The sequence below is a fragment of the Pseudophryne corroboree genome, chromosome 8 (genome assembly GCF_028390025.1).
Source record: "Pseudophryne corroboree isolate aPseCor3 chromosome 8, aPseCor3.hap2, whole genome shotgun sequence".
Taxonomy (NCBI): domain Eukaryota; kingdom Metazoa; phylum Chordata; class Amphibia; order Anura; family Myobatrachidae; genus Pseudophryne; species Pseudophryne corroboree.
In genome coordinates this window covers 23,960,032-23,972,736 of record NC_086451.1, presented here as the reverse complement: position 1 = coordinate 23,972,736, position 12,705 = coordinate 23,960,032, and the positions used below count along the sequence as shown (strand labels likewise).

Here is a 12,705-nt window from a genome sequence, read left to right as displayed (position 1 = left end):
CTAACCCGCGGGGGGAGTGTTAAAAAACTGGGCAGACAATGCATGGCGCAGCTGTAGACATCTGTAGACATAGGAGGCCCGTAAATGGAACGCAAGGTGTCATTCCGAGTCGATCGCTAGCTGAATTTGTTCGCAGCGCAGCGATCAGGCTAAAAATCGGCGGTTCTGCACATGCGTATGCGGTGCAATGCGCATGCGCGATGTACGGGCACAACGAACGATGTCGTTTTGCACAGGGTCTAGCGATGCATTTCAGTCGCACTGCTGGCCGCAGAGTGATTGACAGGAAGTGGGCGTTTCTGGGTGGCAACTGACCGTTTTCAGGGAGTGTGCGGAAAAATGCAGGCGTGCCAGAAAAACGCAGGCGTGGCTGGGCGAACGCTTGGGCGGATTTGTGACGTCAAATCCGGAACTGAATAGCCTGAAGTGATCGCAAGCGCTGAGTAGGTTTTGAGCTACTCTGAAACGACACAAAATGTTTTTGTAGCCGCTCTGCGATACAACCGATCGCACTAGAGATGAGCGGGTTCGGTTTCTCTGAATCCGAACCCGCACGAACTTCATGTTTTTTTTCACGGGTCCGAGCGACTCGGATCTTCCCGCCTTGCTCGGTTAACCCGAGCGCGCCCGAACGTCATCATGACGCTGTCGGATTCTCGCGAGACTCGGATTCTATATAAGGAGCCGCGCGTCGCCGCCATTTTCACACGTGCATTGAGATTGATAGGGAGAGGACGTGGCTGGCGTCCTCTCCATTTAGATTAGAAGAGAGAGAGAGAGAGAGAGATTGACCTGATTTACTGGAGCTTAGGAGTACTGTAGAAGTGTAGAGAGTGCAGAGTTTACTAGTGACTGACCACAGTGACCACCAGACAGTGCAGTTTTATTTAATATATCCGTTCTCTGCCTGAAAAAAACGATACACACAGTGACTCAGTCACATACCATATCTGTGTGCACTGCTCAGCCCAGTGTGCTGCATCATCTATGTATATATATCTGACTGTGCTCAGCTCACACAGCTTATAATTGTGGGGGAGACTGGGGAGCACTGCAGTGCCAGTTATAGGTTATAGCAGGAGCCAGGAGTACATATTATATTAAAATTAAACAGTGCACACTTTTGCTGCAGGAGTGCCACTGCCAGTGTGACTGACCAGTGACCTGACCACACTGACCACCAGTATAGTTAGTAGTATACTATATTGTGTGATTGCCTGAAAAAGTTAAACACTCGTCGTGTGACTTCACTTGTGTGGTGTTTTTTTTTTTATTCTATAAAAAACTCATTCTGCTGACAGACAGTGTCCAGCAGGTCCGTCATTATATAATATATATACCTGTCCGGCTGCAGTAGTGATATATATATATTTTTTATATCATTATTTATCATCCAGTCGCAGCAGACACAGTACGGTAGTTCACGGCTGTAGCTACCTCTGTGTCGGCACTCGGCAGTCCGTCCATAATTGTATACCACCTACCCGAGGTTTTTTTTTCTTTCTTCTTTATACATACATACTACTACATCTCTTTATCAACCAGTCTATATTAGCAGCAGACACAGTACGGTAGTTCACGGCTGTAGCTACCTCTGTGTCGGCACTCGGCAGTCCGTCCATAATTGTATACCACCTACCCGTGGTTTTTTCTTTCTTTCTTCTTTATACATACATACTACTACATCTCTTTATCAACCAGTCTATATTAGCAGCAGACACAGTACAGTACGGTAGTTCACGGCTGTAGCTACCTCTGTGTCGGCACTCGGCAGTCCGTCCATAATTGTATACCACCTACCCGTGGTTTTTTTTTCTTTCTTCTTTATACATACTACATCTCATTATCATCCAGTCTATATTAGCAGCAGACACAGTACAGTACGGTAGTCCACGGCTGTAGCTACCTCTGTGTCGGCACTCGGCAGTCCATCCATAATTGTATACCACCTACCCGTGGTTTTTTTTTCTTTCTTCTTTATACATACTACATCTCATTATCATCCAGTCTATATTAGCAGCAGACACAGTACAGTACGGTAGTCCACGGCTGTAGCTACCTCTGTGTCGGCACTCGGCAGTCCATCCATAATTGTATACTAGTATCCATCCATCTCCATTGTTTACCTGAGGTGCCTTTTAGTTGTGCCTATTAAAATATGGAGAACAAAAATGTTGAGGTTCCAAAATTAGGGAAAGATCAAGATCCACTTCCACCTCGTGCTGAAGCTGCTGCCACTAGTCATGGCCGAGACGATGAAATGCCAGCAACGTCGTCTGCCAAGGCCGATGCCCAATGTCATAGTACAGAGCATGTCAAATCCAAAACACCAAATATCAGTAAAAAAAGGACTCCAAAACCTAAAATAAAATTGTCGGAGGAGAAGCGTAAACTTGCCAATATGCCATTTACCACACGGAGTGGCAAGGAACGGCTGAGGCCCTGGCCTATGTTCATGGCTAGTGGTTCAGCTTCACATGAGGATGGAAGCACTCAGCCTCTCGCTAGAAAACTGAAAAGACTCAAGCTGGCAAAAGCACCGCAAAGAACTGTGCGTTCTTCGAAATCCCAAATCCACAAGGAGAGTCCAATTGTGTCGGTTGCGATGCCTGACCTTCCCAACACTGGACGTGAAGAGCATGCGCCTTCCACCATTTGCACGCCCCCTGCAAGTGCTGGAAGGAGCACCCGCAGTCCAGTTCCTGATAGTCAGATTGAAGATGTCAGTGTTGAAGTACACCAGGATGAGGAGGATATGGGTGTTGCTGGCGCTGGGGAGGAAATTGACCAGGAGGATTCTGATGGTGAGGTGGTTTGTTTAAGTCAGGCACCCGGGGAGACACCTGTTGTCCGTGGGAGGAATATGGCCGTTGACATGCCTGGTGAAAATACCAAAAAAATCAGCTCTTCGGTGTGGAGGTATTTCACCAGAAATGCGGACAACATTTGTCAAGCCGTGTGTTCCCTTTGTCAAGCTGTAATAAGTAGGGGTAAGGACGTTAACCACCTCAGAACATCCTCCCTTATACGTCACCTGCAGCGCATTCATAATAAGTCAGTGACAAGTTCAAAAACTTTGGGCGACAGCGGAAGCAGTCCACTGACCAGTAAATCCCTTCCTCTTGTAACCAAGCTCACGCAAACCACCCCACCAACTCCCTCAGTGTCAATTTCCTCCTTCCCCAGGAATGCCAATAGTCCTGCAGGCCATGTCACTGGCAATTCTGACGAGTCCTCTCCTGCCTGGGATTCCTCCGATGCATCCTTGCGTGTAACGCCTACTGCTGCTGGCGCTGCTGTTGTTGCTGCTGGGAGTCGATGGTCATCCCAGAGGGGAAGTCGTAAGCCCACTTGTACTACTTCCAGTAAGCAATTGACTGTCCAACAGTCCTTTGCGAGGAAGATGAAATATCACAGCAGTCATCCTGCTGCAAAGCGGATAACTGAGGCCTTGACAACTATGTTGGTGTTAGACGTGCGTCCGGTATCCGCCGTTAGTTCACAGGGAACTAGACAATTTATTGAGGCAGTGTGCCCCCGTTACCAAATACCATCTAGGTTCCACTTCTGTAGGCAGGCGATACCGAGAATGTACACGGACGTCAGAAAAAGACTCACCAGTGTCCTAAAAAATGCAGTTGTACCCAATGTCCACTTAACCACGGACATGTGGACAAGTGGAGCAGGGCAGGGTCAGGACTATATGACTGTGACAGCCCACTGGGTAGATGTATGGACTCCCGCCGCAAGAACAGCAGCGGCGGCACCAGTAGCAGCATCTCGCAAACGCCAACTCTTTCCTAGGCAGGCTACGCTTTGTATCACCGCTTTCCAGAATACGCACACAGCTAAAAACCTCTTACGGCAACTGAGGAAGATCATCGCAGAATGGCTTACCCCAATTGGACTCTCCTGTGGATTTGTGGCATCGGACAACGCCAGCAATATTGTGTGTGCATTAAATATGGGCAAATTCCAGCACGTCCCATGTTTTGCACATACCTTGAATTTGGTGGTGCAGAATTTTTAAAAAAACGACAGGGGCGTGCAAGAGATGCTGTCGGTGGCCAGAAGAATTGCGGGACACTTTCGGCGTACAGGCACCACGTACAGAAGGCTGGAGCACCACCAAAAACTACTGAACCTGCCCTGCCATCATCTGAAGCAAGAAGTGGTAACGAGGTGGAATTCAACCCTCTATATGCTTCAGAGGTTGGAGGAGCAGCAAAAGGCCATTCAAGCCTATACAATTGAGCACGATATAGGAGGTGGAATGCACCTGTCTCAAGTGCAGTGGAGAATGATTTCAACGTTGTGCAAGGTTCTGATGCCCTTTGAACTTGCCACACGTGAAGTCAGTTCAGACACTGCCAGCCTGAGTCAGGTCATTCCCCTCATCAGGCTTTTGCAGAAGAAGCTGGAGACATTGAAGGAGGAGCTAACACGGAGCGATTCCGCTAGGCATGTGGGACTTGTGGATGGAGCCCTTAATTCGCTTAACAAGGATTCACGGGTGGTCAATCTGTTGAAATCAGAGCACTACATTTTGGCCACCGTGCTCGATCCTAGATTTAAAGCCTACCTTGGATCTCTCTTTCCGGCAGACACAAGTCTGCTGGGGTTGAAAGACCTGCTGGTGAGAAAATTGTCAAGTCAAGCGGAACGCGACCTGTCAACATCTCCTCCTTCACATTCTCCCGCAACTGGGGGTGCGAGGAAAAGGCTCAGAATTCCGAGCCCACCCGCTGGCGGTGATGCAGGGCAGTCTGGAGCGACTGCTGATGCTGACATCTGGTCCGGACTGAAGGACCTGACAACGATTACGGACATGTCGTCTACTGTCACTGCATATGATTCTCTCAACATTGAAAGAATGGTGGAGGATTATATGAGTGACCGCATCCAAGTAGGCACGTCACACAGTCCGTACTTATACTGGCAGGAAAAAGAGGCAATTTGGAGGCCCTTGCACAAACTGGCTTTATTCTACCTAAGTTGCCCTCCCACAAGTGTGTACTCCGAAAGAGTGTTTAGTGCCGCCGCTCACCTTGTCAGCAATCGGCGTACGAGGTTACATCCAGAAAATGTGGAGAAGATGATGTTCATTAAAATTAATTATAATCAATTCCTCCGCGGAGACATTGACCAGCAGCAATTGCCTCCACAAAGTACACAGGGAGCTGAGATGGTGGATTCCAGTGGGGACGAATTGATAATCTGTGAGGAGGGGGATGTACACGGTGATATATCGGAGGATGATGATGAGGTGGACATCTTGCCTTTGTAGAGCCAGTTTGTGCAAGGAGAGATTAATTGCTTCTTTTTGGGGGGGGGGTCCAAACCAACCCGTCATATCAGTCACAGTCGTGTGGCAGACCCTGTCACTGAAATGATGGGTTGGTTAAAGTGTGCATGTCCTGTTTATACAACATAAGGGTGGGTGGGAGGGCCCAAGGACAATTCCATCTTGCACCTCTTTTTTCTTTTATTTTTCTTTGCGTCATGTGCTGTTTGGGGAGGGTTTTTTGGAAGGGCCATCCTGCGTGACACTGCAGTGCCACTCCTAGATGGGCCCGGTGTTTGTGTCGGCCACTAGGGTCGCTTATCTTGCTCACACAGTCAGCTACCTCATTGCGCCTCTTTTTTTCTTTGTGTCATGTGCTGTTTGGGGAGGGTTTTTTGGAAGGGACATCCTGCGTGACACTGCAGTGCCACTCCTAGATGGGCCCGGTGTTTGTGTCGGCCACTAGGGTCGCTTATCTTACTCACACAGTCAGCTACCTCATTGCGCCTCTTTTTTTCTTTGCGTCATGTGCTGTTTGGGGAGGGTTTTTTGGAAGGGACATCCTGCGTGACACTGCAGTGCCACTCCTAGATGGGCCCGGTGTTTGTGTCGGCCACTAGGGTCGCTTATCTTGCTCACACAGTCAGCTACCTCATTGCGCCTCTTTTTTTCTTTGCGTCATGTGCTGTTTGGGGAGGGTTTTTTGGAAGGGACATCCTGCGTGACACTGCAGTGCCACTCCTAGATGGGCCCGGTGTTTGTGTCGGCCACTAGGGTCGCTTATCTTACTCACACAGCGACCTCGGTGCAAATTTTAGGACTAAAAATAATATTGTGAGGTGTGAGGTATTCAGAATAGACTGAAAATGAGTGGAAATTATGGTTTTTGAGGTTAATAATACCTTGGGATCAAAATGACCCCCAAATTCTATGATTTAAGCTGTTTTTTAGGGTTTTTTGAAAAAAACACCCGAATCCAAAACACACCCGAATCCGACAAAAAAAATTCGGTGAGGTTTTGCCAAAACGCGGTCGAACCCAAAACACGGCCGCGGAACCGAACCCAAAACCAAAACACAAAACCCAAAAAATTTCCGGCGCTCATCTCTAGTTCGCACTTCTGCTAAGCTAAAATACACTCCCAGTGGGTGGCGGCATAGCGTTGGCATGGCTGCTAAAACTAGCTAGCGAGCGATCAACTCGGAATGACCCCCTCAGTACGTAGTTGGGAGAAAGCTTTAAAAACATTGTTGTCGTACAGTTGGACAATAGAAACCACACCCTGAGAACCCCACACAGTATCAGTCTGTAAGGAGGACAATTCATTTAACAATTTAGAGTTCCACAGCGGAGTATCTGGATCTGACACCTCAAAACCTACCAATTTAGCAGGTAATTCCCAAATTCTTAGAGCTTGGAAAAACAACGGAAGGCTTATGCAAGAGCACTTACCTGCCTGTAATACCTGCACAGGGGTGTTATCACCAAGCCATCAGTGGCAGTACCAGAATTGGGGCTGCAGGTCAGTTCAAAATTTAAATAGGGGAGCCACACCCACTGCCACCAACTGCCATTTCAAACTGACAGTTGGTGCGGCTCCCCTATTTGAATTTTGAACTGAGCTGCAGCCGCACCTCCAAGCCATTCACTGGATCACTTTGCAGACACAAACATAAATGCGCCAGCTGGGCTGCCAGATAGTAAAGTCTAAAATGAGGTAGAGTCACCCCCCCAATATGGCTGTGTACCATACCGGAATGGCTGGGAGGGTCCCGAAAATCGGGAGAACAAGTGGGCAGCCGAGGGGATCCAATGACGTGATTCGTGCTGAATCACGTCATCGTAGCTCCGCCCCCCACTATACAGTGCCTATTTTCTCGGCACTGTATAGCGGGGGGCGGAGCTATGATGACGTGATCATGATGCCACGCCCCGGACTGCCCACTTCCCAGTTGTCACGCCCTCCGGACAGCCCACAATGGCTCTGACCATGCCCTCGGACGGCCCATCATGCTGCCGGCCACGCCTCCATGCGCCTACAATGCTGCCTCCTCCTGGAGGTAGGCAAGTATGCTGTATACATATCAGAATGATGTTCGCTCGACGCAACATCATCTGCGATGGGGCCCCGACATCGGCAAGTGAGCATTCGGCAGCATGTCATGTGTGATGTAGGATACGACCTGCGGGAGCGCACATCATATCCTGTATCAAGCGTACACACTATACAATATCGCAACGAACCGGCCGATATCAGCCGGATTGTATGTGATATTGCATAGTGTGTACTCACCCTGTCCCTGGTTCTAGTGAGAGTATTCAGCTGAATTTTTGGGGCGTCAGTTCGTCCAGACCAGAGAGGAGACCAAACTAATCTGTTTTCTAAATACTAATATTGGTATATAAATGGGAGGATGTTGAAATACATATAGAAATTTGGGTAGGACCACCATTTTCACCAAATTGAACCAACCGGTTACCGTGAGCGGAAATGTAATCCGTGAACGAGGCTTCACCCGGAGATACTCCTATAATGGCTGTACACAGGGCTGCCATCAGAAATTGTGGAGCCCGAGACTGACAAAATAATCAGGGCCACTCCCCCCCAAAAAAAAAAAAAATTCTGCCGCACTGCTCCACCCCTATGTTATGTCATACATTGTGATATTATATATAGGTGGAGTGTTGCGGATCTACAGGAACGGTTCAGAGATCTGATCAGCAGGGAAGGCTTGTTTTAAGACGTCCTCCCTGCGGGTCAGACTGCTGTTGATTCACAGAATGGTGCAGCTCTACAGGTATTGGCAGTAGGAACCAGGGGTGGGCCCCCCTTTCTGTAAGGGCCCAGGACACCAGTCCCCACAGTCCCCCCCAGATGGCTGCCCTGGCTGTACATTTAAAGGAACATAATCCCTCAGAGAATTGGTAACCCAGATCCCCAAATATTTGAAATGAACCACCCTCTCCAGGAGAGGTGGGACAGGACCCCCTAAGAATATGAGATTTCTCCCAGTTGATCGTCAAACCGGAATAGGCACCAAACTTTGTGATAACCTGAAGAACTACTGGCATGGAAACAGCATAATCAGCTAGAAATAATTAAAGGTAATCTACATATAAAGCAGCAGTATCTATTCTCCTGCCAGCCTGAAGTCCCAGTATATCGGGAAGGAAGTGTAATAAACCTGCCAGTGGTTCTATTACCAGGGCAAATAATGCTGGGATAAAAGGCATCCCTGTCTCGTTCCGCGGGATAAGGGGAAAGAGGGTGATACATAAGCCTTTGACTGTAACCCGGGCTCTAGGAACCATGGTGGTCATTCCGAGTTGATCACTCGCTAGCAGTTTTTAGCAGCCGTGCAAACGCTATGCCGCCGCCCACTGGGAGTGTATTTTAGATTAGCAGAAGTGCGAACGATTGTAACGCAGAGCGGCTACTAAATAATTTTGTGCAGTTTTAGAGTAGCTCACAACCTACTCAGCGCTTGCGATCATTTCAGACCATTCAGTTCCGGATTTGATGTCACAAACACGCCCTGCGTTAGCCCAGCCACGCCTGCGTTTTTCCTGGCACGCCTGCGTTTTTTCGAACACTCCCTGAAAACGGTCAGTTGCCACCCAGAAACGCCCCCTTCATGTCAATCACTCTGCGGCAGCCAGTGCGACTGAAAAGCATCGCTAGACCCTGTGTGAAACTACATCGTTTGTTGTAATAGTACATCGCGCGTGCGCATGCGCAGAAGTGCCGTTTTTTTAGCCCCATCGCTGCACAGCGAACGAATGCAGCTAGCGATCAACTCGGAATGACCACCCATATACAACAACCAGACCCATTTAATAAAACGTGGACCAATCACAATGCCCCCATAACCACCCAAAGATACTGCCACTCTACAGAGTCAGATGGTATCCGTTCACATGGTCGACCATGTTATGGTCGACAGTCATTAGGTCGACCACTATTGGTCGTCATTGACATGGACACATGGTCGACACATGAAAATGGTCGACGCATGGAAGGTCGACACATGAAAAGGTCGACATGAGTTTTTTTACTTTTTTTTCTTTTGGGGAACTTTTCCATACTTTACGATCCACATGGACTACGATTGGAATGGTAAAGTGTGCCGAGCGAAGCGGTAGCGGAGCGAAGGCACCATGCCCGAAGCATGGCGAGCGAAGCGAGCCATGCGAGGGGACGCGGTGCACTAATTGGGGTTCCCAGTCACTTTACGCAAAAAAACGACACCAAAAAAAGTAAAAAAACTCATGTCGACCTTTTCATATGTCGACCTTTCATGTGTCGACCATTTTCATGTGTCGACCATGTGTCCATGTCGACCATGTCAATATCGACCAATAGTGGTCGACCTAATGACTGTCGACCATAACATGGTCGACCATTCATACCGGAACCAGTCAAATGCTGTAGCAGCATAAAGTGAAACTACAACTGACGAAGAGTCGTCTCCAGGGTGAACTTGCAAATGGGTAAATAAACACTGAAGGTTCTCTGAAACAGATTTCCCCGGCATGAATCCAGTCTGATCTGGATGATCTATAGCAGTGATTACCTGATTTAGTCTTATCGAAAGAAGCTTGGCCAGGATTTTAGCCTCTGTGGGTATTAGTGATACAGGGGGAGATGTACTAAGCAGTGAAAAGAGTGGAGAAGTGAGCCAGTTGGAGAAGTTGCCCGTGGCAACCAATCAGCATTGAAGTAACATTTATCATTTGCATACTATAAAATTATACAGAGCAGCTGATTGGTTGCCATGGGCAACTTCTCCACGGGCTCACTTCTCCACTGTTCACCGCTTAGTACATCTCCCCCCCTAAGACTCGGGGAAAATGGGATCCTTGCCCAGCTTCAGAAAGACATTCTCCTCGAACAGAGCATTAAAAAGATCAAATAACTCAGTGACAAAGAATAAAGGGGCAGATGTATTAACCTGGAGAAGGCATAAGGAAGTGATAAACCAGTGATATGTGCAAGGTGATAAAGGCACCAGCCAATCAGCTCCATTATGTAAATTAACAGTTAGGATCTGATTGGCTGGTGCCTTTATCACCTTGCACATATCACTGGTTTATCACTTCCTTAGGCCTTCTCCAGGTTAATAATATATCTGCCCCAAAGCCACCAGTGCACCATCAACTGTCTTCATCATAGCAATAGTGTTAGCCGGCCGTTCTGACCAAAAAAGCAAAATGGCTACCTGTTCTGTTGGCTTGAAAATACTGGGAATGGGAAGTAAACAATAAGCGGCGGCTCTCTCGGCCTTGAACAAATTACTCCCTCAGGCCGTTAAACCAGGCTTTCCTAGAGGAATCTAACTTATCATCTACATAGGCCAGCTCAAGGGCCCGACACTGGGTCTCAAGCTCCAAATCTTTTCCCCTGTAAATCTTAAACTCCGTCACCCTTTTGAAAAGCGCCCCCTTCCCCCTCATGAAAGGTTTAAATGCAGCCCAGATAACACCGCTAGAAGCTGAACCCAGATAATCAGTAAAGTAACCCAGCCATGCCGCCTCCAAGTCAGACCCCGCCGCCATCTGCAACAGCCAGGAGGGATGAGCTTCCGTAAAGACTGTCCTCGATCGGTTGTCATATCTAATTGAAGAAACATCGGAGTATGGTCAGAGATGCTCCTAGTCTTCAGTAAGGGAAACACGGGGTATCAGATTCCTGGAAACCAGAGGTTATGTTATGGTTAGGCACTACCGGGGATGGTTAGGGTTAGGCTGCGGGGCATTAGGAGAAGTTGGGTTTAGGCTGTGGAAAGGGAAGGTTAGGGGACCTTTGGGGGAAGGTAAGTATACTGATTTGGTCTTATAGGCATCAGGCCCGGTGGCGACCTTCAGGGATTTCAACCAGCAATCGTGATTCTGACCAATGGTATTTCACCGGGTTTCGGGATTCCGGAGGTGGTATCCTGACAGCCGGGATCCCGACAGCCAGCAAATTGAATGTCTCCCGTTTAAGAACCAGGGAGTGCTCGACCTTATCGTTAATACCTGTCACACTCCAAGTCAAAATCTTAGTCATAAATGTACAGCAAGATAATTACCCGAATAGCCTAGCAGAGGCAGCCAGGCAAGTCTTGCCTAACCAGTGCATACTTGGATCCCGATACAGAAACAGGAGCAATGTATAACAAAACTCACCAAAACCAGGTGATCGCTCCAGCATAGAGGAGCAAGAAAAGCAACAGAGCCCAGACTATGAGGTAAAAAACCCTCAGTACCCCCCGCATTCCTATAACTAACCAGTCATAAGACCCAAGGTAAACATTAGAGCACAAGATCACAAACATTAAGTATCATATGAGCAGAAAACAAAATAACAATTGACACAGTAAACAGCGGGTAATTTGCTACGTAAAAGCCCTTCAGCTCATATAGGAAATAGGACCAATCAGATCAGAACTAAACATCGTCACTCTGGTGCCAACTGCCTCGTCCCGGGTGATCTATGATAAGCAGCCTCCCGCGGGGTAGCCACCACCCGTAACGTGGAGGGGAATGGCATAGCATAAGCCAACTTGAATTCACAAAGGCGTCGCTTGATGGGGAGAAATTTAGCGATGAAAGTGCATGGTGGGGCACCAGGTGGCAAGGGCCTAGGTGGAACACGATGCGCCCGTTCCACCGCAAAGTGGGTAGAAAAGGAATCTCAGCCATATGAAGCAATAAGCCATTTTTTCCAAAGAGCATCCAGAGAAGATCCCTCCTCCTTTTCAGAGAGCCCCACGAAACGAACATTGTTCCAACGGAGTCTGCCCTCCATATTGGAGATGATCTTATTCTGCTGAGTAGCCATTTGTGTGGTTGAGGAGGCAACTTGGCTTTGCAATGGGGGGGTACGATTGCTCCAAGGTAGAGACAGGGGTTTCCACCTCCTCCACACGCTCCCAAATCATTAAAGATACATGAGACTGTTCATGCTCAAAATTATCAGCCAACTTTGTCTTGCACGAAGTAATGGCTACCAACAGCTGCTGTAAAGTAACATCTAAAGGTGAGGCGGAGTCATTTGTCGTAGGAGAGGTAGCAGACGACTGACCAGAAGCCACCTGGGACTCAGTGTTTGAGGGCAGGTTGGAGGGATGACCATGGGGGACGACGACGACGATTACCATCAGTTAGTTGGTATTGAAACAATTGGTGAGCATCCAGCGAAGCGCCATCCACATCATTCTGCAGTTCTATTGAAGACTGAGGTTCACTCGGATCCCAAAGGATCTGCAACATCATGTGCACAATACCGATGTTCGGTCCTCTGCGCATGGTCCGTTCTGCACACATGCGCGAACGGGTCCTACGATGTAGGAAGTAGCACGGCACCAGACTGTTAGTGATTGACAGTCTGCTGCCATTTCGGGCATTTCCCAAAATGGAGGCGTGTTGCCGCCGTTTGT

At 48.3% G+C, this 12,705-nt stretch overlaps 1 protein-coding gene and 1 long non-coding RNA gene across 2 annotated transcripts in view; both read left to right on the top strand.

Moving 5' to 3' along the window:
- The window catches only part of LOC134948221 (uncharacterized), a 67,995-nt gene that overhangs the window by 16,136 nt on the left and 39,154 nt on the right, over positions 1-12,705 (top strand). The gene's annotated exons all lie outside the window — the stretch shown is intronic.
- Positions 1-12,705, top strand: part of LOC134948219 (uncharacterized) — a 40,329-nt gene that overhangs the window by 461 nt on the left and 27,163 nt on the right. The window lies entirely within an intron of this gene.